This window comes from Stegostoma tigrinum, chromosome 12 (assembly GCF_030684315.1).
Source record: "Stegostoma tigrinum isolate sSteTig4 chromosome 12, sSteTig4.hap1, whole genome shotgun sequence".
NCBI lineage: Eukaryota > Metazoa > Chordata > Chondrichthyes > Orectolobiformes > Stegostomatidae > Stegostoma > Stegostoma tigrinum.
Window position 1 is genome coordinate 67,993,054 of NC_081365.1, and position 10,361 is coordinate 68,003,414.

General features: G+C 39.4%; 1 protein-coding gene across 1 annotated transcript in view; it reads left to right on the forward strand.

Moving 5' to 3' along the window:
• Positions 1-9,023, forward strand: part of LOC125457287 (BEN domain-containing protein 2-like) — a 142,322-nt gene extending 133,299 nt beyond the window's left edge. The window contains exon 13 of the mRNA XM_059650405.1: positions 7,585-9,023. The gene's annotated coding sequence lies outside the window, so the exon portion shown is untranslated. The remainder of the gene's footprint in view (positions 1-7,584) is intronic.
• Positions 9,024-10,361: the final 1,338 nt, after the last annotated feature.

A 10,361-nucleotide genomic window follows, 5' to 3' on the forward strand; every position in this document is an offset into this window, starting at 1 on the left:
CATAAGAGGTTCATGAGGGAAAAAAAAAGACATGGACATTTGTGGCTGACAGTTGGAGCAGCAGAAAAGCATAGTGTTATGGGCCAGAAAAAGCCCTCAGCATCCATTACTTCCTCTGGAAGCTCATTCCATATTGGAACCACTCTCTGGGTAAAACAAGTTGCCCCTCATGTCTTTTTTTTAATATTTCTCCTCTCACCTTAAAAATATGCCCCCCAGTCTGAAAATCCCCCACCCTAGCGAAAAGATACCTGCCATTCACCTTGTCTATGCCTGTCATGATTTTATAACCTCTATAACATTACCCCTCAACCTCCCCCACTCCAAGCCTATCCAGCCTTAACTTGTTCACCTTTCGTGTGGCATTTGATGGAATGCCTTTTGGAAATTCAAGTATATTATGTCCACTGGTTCCCTTTTAAATACACTTCTATATGCCTCCTCAAAATCGGCAATAAATGTGCCAAACACAATTCTCTGCGTAAAGTCATGTTGGTTTTATCTGATCAGTGTTTTTCTAAGTGCATTGTGAAAAAAATTCTTAATTATAGATTCCAGCAATTTCCTGATAATTGTTGCTGCCAATTTGATGTTTCGTTCCTGGTTTTCTCTCTCTCTCTCTCTCCTTTCTTGAATCATGATATTGCACTTGCTGACTTTCAATTTGCTTATTCTAGAATAGGGACAATTTTGAACAATTCTGACATATAAATTTTAGTATAATCATTTGCAGAAAATGTCTCAAAACTACAGATTACTGCTTCTGAATGCTGACCAAATTAAATATTTGCAGTATCTTCATTTAAAAATGATTAGCGTGCTAGATTTTGACTACATGTATACAAATTTCTGAACAACATTAATATAATCTCTTGCTCTGTGTTTATGTGAAAATATGCAAAATTCTCAAAGTGTCTATTCTGATCATGCATTCAATCTTAAATTTCTTTTGTATGAGAGGTGAAGTGGGTTTTTTTTTAAGATACAATATTCCTTTCTGTGAGTCTCCCTCTGGGAGTCATCCAAAAAACCAGATGGTGCATGTTATAAAAGGGCTGTTTTGTATATTGCCTTCATTTTCAGGGTGTCATTAACAATGTGTTTTTTTGTATCAAGGCTGGTTTAGTGGAGAATGTAAGGTTACCACAAAAGTTCAACTAGTGACACATAAAATGAAAGCTGAGCATTTAACAGCACAGAATGTTTCTTCAATTTGTTTCGACCAGAGATTAGACATGCTTTTGGATTACAATTAGAAATACAAGTCATTTCGACCTCTATTATTATTCTTAGCAACTGAAATTGCAGTCATTTTAAACAATGTTTGGTTTTGGAAGACAGCCGATGACCTCATGTTTCATGTTAATTGCCTGTTCCTCATTTGATATCCATAACCTGGGCTGTTCAAAATAATGATTCAATGAAATTGAAAGCTACTGTCCTAAACTGAGCTTTTTTAAAAATAACAATTTCTTCAATTATTCACAGGGTTATTTGGGACAAACTGTGAAATAACTCAGCATCAGCTATTAATCTCAATATTACGTCTAGTCAGATCAATGAGCATAAGAAGTGGGAGCTGGGGTAACACGTAGAACCTTTTTAAGCTTTTTCTAATAAGATCACGACTGATCTTTAATGTCAACTCCAACCTAATTCTCACTATCCCTTGCTTACCAAAAATCTATCCATCTCAGGATTATATATATTCAATGACTGAGTGTTCACAGTCATCTCAGTGAAGAAGTTCTTCTTCCTCACTTGAGTTTGAAATGGCCATGTGCCTAACAGACTATACCTCCTATTTCAACACTCCCCAGGCATCGAGAGTATTTATTTAGCATCTATACTGTGAATTCCTCTTATGTTTCAATCAAATGTTAGTGCAGCTAGGACAGACTATATGATTCTGTGAAAGATCACCACAGAAGGTAGAAACCCAAAGAGGAAAGAAATGTCATTACACTTCCTGATAATGCATAAAGTATCAACATAAATTGGATTGAGTACTCAAGCTGTGGTCTTATAAATTATGACATTATCTCAATCCTTTGTGTTACTGTCTTCTAGCAGTTTTGAATGACAATAATAGCCTACCAAAAAAAGTAACAATTCACAAATATCAGAACCAATCACATCCTAAAAATAGTTCAAGCGCTTTCATTGCCCATTTTGCTTTGAAGATGAAAATGATGTTTCATAACTTGGCTATTGCTTTAAAAAAGACTCATTTTGTCAAGTTTGACCAATTAGAGTCAACCCACCTAATTTGAAGTTCAGTTCTAGCTTGGCAGCTAACTGTCGGTCATCATTGGCTGATGCATTCTCCATGGCAACTTGCCAACTAATTAATGTTCTCCGCTCGTCCACAATCATACATGCTGTTTCCCTTTAATTATGGTATTTCTGTCAAATTGTGCTGAGAAGTGTGTAAGATGAAAACCTTAAAAAATAACGCTCAAGCTTTCAGCAAAACTCAGGTTCTGTACTTCCAGATGTCACTTAATAACATTGTAAGCACAAGAAATTTCAACAAGCAGTTTATCACAAATTAACTAATACACTATTCTGTTTTCTGCTACAAACAATTTTGCTTTCACAGATATTACCCCACTCAAGAGCTTTAATCTTTCCTTCTGGGAAACTGCCTGTGCACATTCTCCCTGTGTATGTGTGGGTGTCCTCTGGGAGTTCTGGTTTCCTCCCACAGTCCAAAGACGTGAAGATTAGATGGATTAGTCATGTTAAATTGACCATAATGTCCAGGGATGAGCAGGCTAGGTGGATTAGCAATGTGAAATGGAGGGGTACAAGGATAAGGTAGGTGGGTGGGATGCTCTTTGGAGGTTTGGTGTGGACTCAATGGGTGGCTTGGCTTGCTTCCACAATGTAGGGATTCTATGATTCTATGATACTGTTTTGCAATTCTTCAACAGAGCTGTGGATCTCAAAAAAGTATTATGAACCTCATTTATCTTAATTACTTGATTATCCTCAGTTTCCTGCTCACATCTAACCTTGACTCTATGCCTTAAATCTTGTTGCTAACTAAATCATTGGGAGAAGTGCCAGCTTTGAAGCACACAGCCCAGAAATTCCACTCCAAGACTTGAATGTATAGTCTAGGCTAATGCTGAAATGCTGTGTTGACAGAGTACCATGTTTTAGATAAATTCAGGTCCTGTTTGCCTGTGCAGTTGAATGCAGAAGATCCTATGGTACTTTTTCAGAAACAAAGAAGTAAGCTTGTCCTGGTCTCCTGGTCAAAACAAAATAATTGGCATTCTTTTTATTGCTGTTTGAGACATCCTGTATGTTTATAACATGCTTTTATTCCCTACAAAATAACAGTGACTGCTCTTGGAAAATAGGATCTTGCTTTTGAAGCATTCTTTGGTAGTGTTGGGGTGGGTTATGAAAAGCACTATATAAATGCAATTTCCTTAGTTCTCCAATGTGAACGTTTATTTTATGATTATTAATAAACATGTCAATCTTTCTCTTCCCGTAGATGAAGCAGCAGTTCACATCACAAAGTGGCTTTTTATGCATTTGTCAGCCACATTGTTGTCAATCTATTCAGGTGATTTTGTGACCACAACCATCTACTCACCATCTTACTTTCTTTCTCTTAAGGCAGATATCCATATCACACTCTGGACTGTGTTTGAAGGCAATACTCATTTTTGGACTGAAATGACATTGATAAACTGCGTGAACTTTGCTCTCATAGTTAATGACATGATCTCAGCTCCTTGAAGCATTACTGTCTCATGGCAGCTTTGTCAAAAGCTGTTCTGATAGCTCTTTTTTCTACTGGTTTAACAGACTCACTGCCTCATATGTCCCCTGTTATAATGTCTATCCTCTCCACAGCTGTCTATCCAACCATGCTCCCAGCTCCACCCCTCCTAAAACCATCCTTTCAGTTTTTGTTCCACTTAAATCTTCCCAAAAACAAGCTACTGAAATTCTTGCTATTCTCTCTCAATATTCCCAGTCTCCAAACTTCCAAGGTTGCCTGGATCTATATTTTTCAGCAATCCCAGAGCCAAATCGCCCAAACTCCAAACCCAAAAACAAATGCCTTTGTGCCCAACAGCTTAGATGGACCTCTCACTAAAACCCAAACTCTATCCAGCCTTTTGCTCACTACCCACCACGAATGCTTGCCCCACACCTTGCTCTGTCACCAGCTAAGCCCAGTTTCTCACTTCATCCATCTGTGTTGCAGCATCACCCTGTTGGGTTCTCATATTTTGCAGTGATACAGTGTCTTCTCCCCTAGATTGCGTAGACTTTCTTGGGTCACTTAAAAATGTCCAGATGTTGCATCAGATTATAAATTACAACTTAGAAACAATTATAAGTGTGCAATATTCCACAATTAGGACAAAGTCTTGTGGCACAGTGGCCATTGTCCCTAACTCTGGACTAGAGGTTCCAGGTTCAAGTCCCACCTCAGGACTTGATAGCTATAGAAGCTGTGGTCAACCAGATTGATTGCTAGTCTCTAAATCCTTCCAGTATGCCTACGTCAGGTGGTAAAAGTGGGAGAATTTGCTCGTCTGCCAGAACCATGTACTAGGGCAGCACAACAGCCTCCTCACATTATAAGACTGCAAACACAGGTACCTTCCATAAGCAAGTATCATCTCAATCTCAGAGATGACTACACACACATTCCACAAATGTAGATTTGTCTGTTACCCTGATAGTATGGAGACTGACCTACAACATGAACAGTTCTGCCCACTGATGATCCAATGTTCTCGACCCTACACTTTTAAAAGAGTAAAAGATACAAATTTATTTTATCAGTGAAAGGACCATGTGACAATTTTTAGGTTTTGGTGACAAATTGAAGACAACAGAAAATAAATGTTTTATGCATCTCAACAGGGACAGTCAGATATTAGTCTTAGGCAAGTCTTGATTTATTGCTGCTAAGACTTTCGATCGGATTTAGCATCATAACATACTGTAAATCAGGGAAGCAAAATACATCACTCTTGACAAAATATCTGTGATCTGAGTGAATAGAACAGGCAACTGGATCTTCAGAACCAGTCTCATCAAAGAATTGCTAATAAGCTGCGTAAAGTGGGTGGTGACAATTAAAATTCAATGTCAAAACAAAACATGAAATAAAGGGAAAGAAAACTGAATCTAAGCGAGTGAGGCATAAAGAGACAAAATTGTTTATTATTTAATGTTAGTTATGTATTGAAAGCTCTAAAGAAATGAGATGTAATGCTTGTACAAGTAAATTTCCATCCCAAAGTAGTTCTTTGCTGGTAACTAAGACCTAGCATGCTGTTAATAAAAAAAACTTACATCAAAGTGGATAAACACTCATATTTTGTGGTGAATTTAAGGGAGGGGTGTCCAACATTTTTGCCTGAAGGGCTGCATTTCAATCTTTTGATCACTCGTGGGGGGCCACTGAGCAAATTTTGGGAGAAAGAAACCACATTGGATGTATATTTCATTCTTGACAAAAAGAACAGAAAATGTGCAATTTATGAACAAGCTTCGAATGAAAAAAATGATTTTTGTTTGTTTTTACTATGTTGGACACTGTGCTAGTGAGCTATCTGATGTCACATCCATTGCACCAAGTGGTAGCTGGTACCTAAAAGGTGCTGCTAAAACAATTACCCATCAGTTTTGACTGCCTTTATGGATAACCATAGAGGACACTATCATTTTGACCAGTGACTGTTTTACATTGCATGATGATCAGCTGCACCCAGCTCCCATCTACTGGAACCGGGTGTCGATGAGGTCTTGTCAGGTTTATAGCACCTGAAGCAACGGAGGTCTGTCAGTTACAAAGAGAGCTTCCTCCTCCTCAATGCCCTCATCCTCCTCCTCAGAACACTGCTCCCATTCCCCCAATTCCTCAGCATCTATCACTTCACCTCATTGCCTGCTCCAGTTGTGCAGAGTACAGGACGTCAGGATGATAGATCATCCCCAGACCGGTTCAGCAGTTGATCTGCATCTTCAGCAGCCCCCTTGACAACTCCACCATGACTCTGAGTGAAACATGGGTAGCATTCTATCTGCATTCCACATCAGTCAGGAGATTGTGCAATGTTGTCATGGAGCAAAGCAAGTTCTTATTTACTCAAACAGTCACTGGTGTCATACCCTGCAGATGAGAACCGCACATATTCTTCCACACAATGAGACATGCAGCACTCCAATATTGAGAAACATGTCATCATTCATTTAGGTATAGCCTCAGTGTGTGCAGTAACCTGGTGAGAGTACTGCAATGGCTGAGGGACCTGTACGTTACATCAGAAAGGGAGTGTCGACTGTGCTGTAACCCCTTTCCCATCCTGGACCCCCTTCAATCATTCAACTTCAGGTCTGGACCCTTCTTCAGAAAAAGTGACTTAGAGAGTGTTTAGATGGGGTGTAGTGAAGAACAGGTAAACAGGGGTACAATATATCTTAATACTTATAAGACAGATGATGAAACAGTCATCTTTGCCACCCTCAGAATTCTTTGTTTCACATTATGGGTTCCTTTTGACATGCATTCATCTCTTTTTAAGTCATTGTTTTTAACTTCTGCAGTATTGAGATGACACACAGTGACATAGTGCAAACCACCTTTGACCAGCACTTGAACAATGGCATGTTCACTTTGCAGTCATTGTAAATACACAATGAAATGATTGGAAATTAGCTGCAGTTTACAAATGCCTACTGCAATGTATTTGCCCCTTCAAAGTCTTACCATCCAGCAGACATGGATCACATGCATTCACTCATCAAACTAACATAGACTTCGCCCACCTTATGTGTTGTCCCAGCTATTTTCCAGTTCCATTCAGTATCCAGTGAATGACAAGTGTTGGCAGGGAACGCAGTTTGCAATAAGCATTGGGTTTCGCCCGATTGCCAGGTGCCCCTCACAGCTTCCATGTGCACTTTTTCCCGGCAGCCCATTTTCACCCATCCCTCTTGGTGGAGACCCACCACATTGAACTTTGCCTCCATCTGTCCTTCAACAGAAGTGATCATTATTTCTGATGACAGTTCATTTCATGGGCCATGATTGAGGATCCCATTCAAAGCATGAAATTATCTTCATTTCTTACTCTGATGTGTTATGCACTGCACATTTTCCATTAAAATTATGTTTCATTTTCTCTCCATCAGCTTTGAATTGCTTGATAAAATACTCAAATGAATGATGTTGAGATTAGCAACATATTAATATCATGCCCGATTTATAATGTCATCATACAACTTCATATGCAAGTCACCAAAACATAGCAAATATTCTCCTTGTAACAAAGCACTTAACATTCTCAAACATTTTCAGAAAAAATTCTGTTCTCAACTTGCATGTATTATGTGCTCATCTTGAAATAGTACCTCATGTCTTCAATTTTTAAGATGGAACTTATCTCTTTGTCTTCATTTTTTTAACAAGTATTTTGAATGTCTCTGTAAAATCCAACATTTGAGTTTCTCATTTTGTCTGATTTCTATCCTTGCTGCTATGGCCCGACAATCCTTATACAAATAACATCCAAAATAATTGTGTATTACTTTCCCCAGGTCCTTACAAAATGGAACCCAGGATTGTGCACTGTTTTCCAATGAGATGCTGCTGGGCCTGCTGTGTTCGTCCAGCCTCACATTTTATTATCTTGGATTCTCCAGCATCTGCAGTTCCCATCATCACTGAGCCCCATCCATTGTTCGGTACAGAGCCATCATGCACTTTGTATTCAACTCTCTTGATTTAAATCCTAAAATCCCATTTAATGCCTCTACCTCGCGGTTCATCAATTTATAATTATTCATGTATTGTATTAAATCCCTTCATACCTCTATTTTCAACCATTTAAGTTCATTTTCTTTTGTCCAGGTTCAAATTATTTATTCAAAAAGGAAAATCAAAAAAGCTCCAAACCATCAACCCTTTGACATCCTGCTACTCTGTCAGTCTGAGAACTACCAGTTTCTTGCAATTTGCTGCTTCCCTTTCCATTTTCCCTTCTATGCAATGGGACCGAATTTTCTGTCCATTTCTTACCTAACACTTAGTGAAATGCTTCATTATAGAGTGCACCCACTTCATCCCCCGGACCACATTTTCTGTTATTCTCTCAAAACATCATCTTTGATATGCCAAACATGATCCACTCTCCAGAAATCTCTGTTGGACATCTCAGATGTATCATTAAATATTCACCTACATTGTCCTTAATTATTGTCTTCACCAGTTCACGGTTTAGTGTTGAATTGTTACCTATTTTCACAATTTCCCCTTTTTGAACATAGGTATAAAGGTTGTCATGCTCCTGTCCTTCATCACAGCTTGTAGCTCTAATGAAATTTGATAAAACCTGGCCAGCCCCTCTACTGCATCCTTGCTACTAACAAAGGGTATGTGCAATCTGATCCTAGACATGTTAGATTTTAATATCAACAAGTTCCATGTTTATTTTGCTGGTGTTAACCGTTGAGCGAGCTGTTCTTAAATTGGAACACATGATCCCTAAAGTAGCACACAAGGTCACAAGCCTCCTCACCTCTGAGACTGAAGCCCACACCACCAGTGTCTGGTCCAGCCCTTGCCCTGTCTGTCTCCTCCTGTGTATCAGTGAAGAGAGTCCTACTGGGGACAACACTGTGAACACTGTGTTAGAATATTGATTAATTGATGATCTCATCCTACATTTCATCCCACACCTATTGAATTTGAAATGACAAATGCAGAATTATTAAGTATTACATATTGAAGCATTACACCATTAAAGTTTTTTGTAATGAATTACATAGACCAAATATAAGCTTTTAATACTAACTGTTAAGTAGAGTGATAAATAGTGAAGATCTCCCCTAAGTGTGAGACTTTCAAATGTACATCATTCATTGTTTGCTGCACTTGTTGCAAAACTAATAAATCCCCCCACCCCAGGCTTTCGAAGCCCACATCTGGACAGTACCTGCCTGGTCTTTGGGGATGGAAGTGGTTTCTTCTAAAAATCATGGAACAAAAATGCTATTTGCAGCTGAGGACTCGGTATCCCAGGAGCTCCTGTTCTTTGTCCTATATTGGAAACTGACAGCACATTAATTGGTAGGAATGTGGATTAATGAAATGGGGAAAGAAAATTTGGGGAAAGAAAAATAATTGAAGCCTGAGGAATCAGTGGGTGATGGCAGAATGTGTGGGTGTGGTCCTAATTATTATATGACCCATTCTGAAAGTGGACATCCTTCCTCCTAACATCAGTGGGTGCAGGGAGCTTTACAGCATTAATTAACGATGACTTTTGAAGGTTGAAATAAAGATTAAATTTGTATTAGTCAACCCAAACATTCTGGATTGGGTTGGTACATCTACAGCCATGCCAACTTGGGCACCGACTGATATTCAAGCTATCGGAGGTGCCCTAACTTCCTACCAGTCATCAGTGGCTAACCTGTATCTTGTGTTACCTCAAGTGGTCCAGGGTGGACCACTCGTGGACATTTCCCAGTCAACTTGTTCAGGGATTTTATTACACACCCCTGGAGCAGGTTTAACTTACACTTGGACCTCCTGTCTCAGAGGAAGGGACAGCACAAGTACCCCTGGCTAACCTGAACACTGTGTGCGTCTGGGAGTATGTGACAGTATGTGCATGTAAAGAAGGAAGGGAGGGAATGGCTGATTACTGTGTATGTGGGTTTGGGGACGCGGCGGTGATTATTGTTTGAGAGTGTGGATGGTAGAATGGTAGGTGCAAGAGGGATCCCACCGAATCTTAAGTCACCCGGAAGTTTGGGCGGCTTGGCTGAAATCTACAGGAGTACACATAAAATACCATTTTTGCAAACTACTTTAAAACACAGACTTTCCTGTTTATGTGGTTATTATATAATATGCAAACTTTAACATTAAACGCTGAATGCTATCTTGCTGCGTTATTGCAGTTTTGACTTTGCTGGCGTCTGAAGTCAATTTCATTTTTAAGTGTTGAAATGGGGTGACATTTGAAAAACAGTTCGGGCAGTGTTGGGTTAAAACATCGCAGCTTGTTGATCCAAATATGTCTCGTAATTCACCTTTACTTGAGGCTGGGCCAGCTCCGCTGTGCGTTTTCCTTTCTCAGTGCAGTGATCCGAAATCTCTGTTGGTATTTTGTTCTCCCCTCGGAGGCCGAAGTGATGTCCTAAACTATGCTACAGTTCTCATTGTCATCGCTGTAAATCACTTGCTGCTCTTAAAATACTTTGGAACTGAGCAAGGAAGAAATCGAATGCAGAGAAAGTACCCTCATGGAGTTCTGTGATAAGAATGTGACCTGAATGCACCCCACCCCCCCGACTTCAGATTCGGA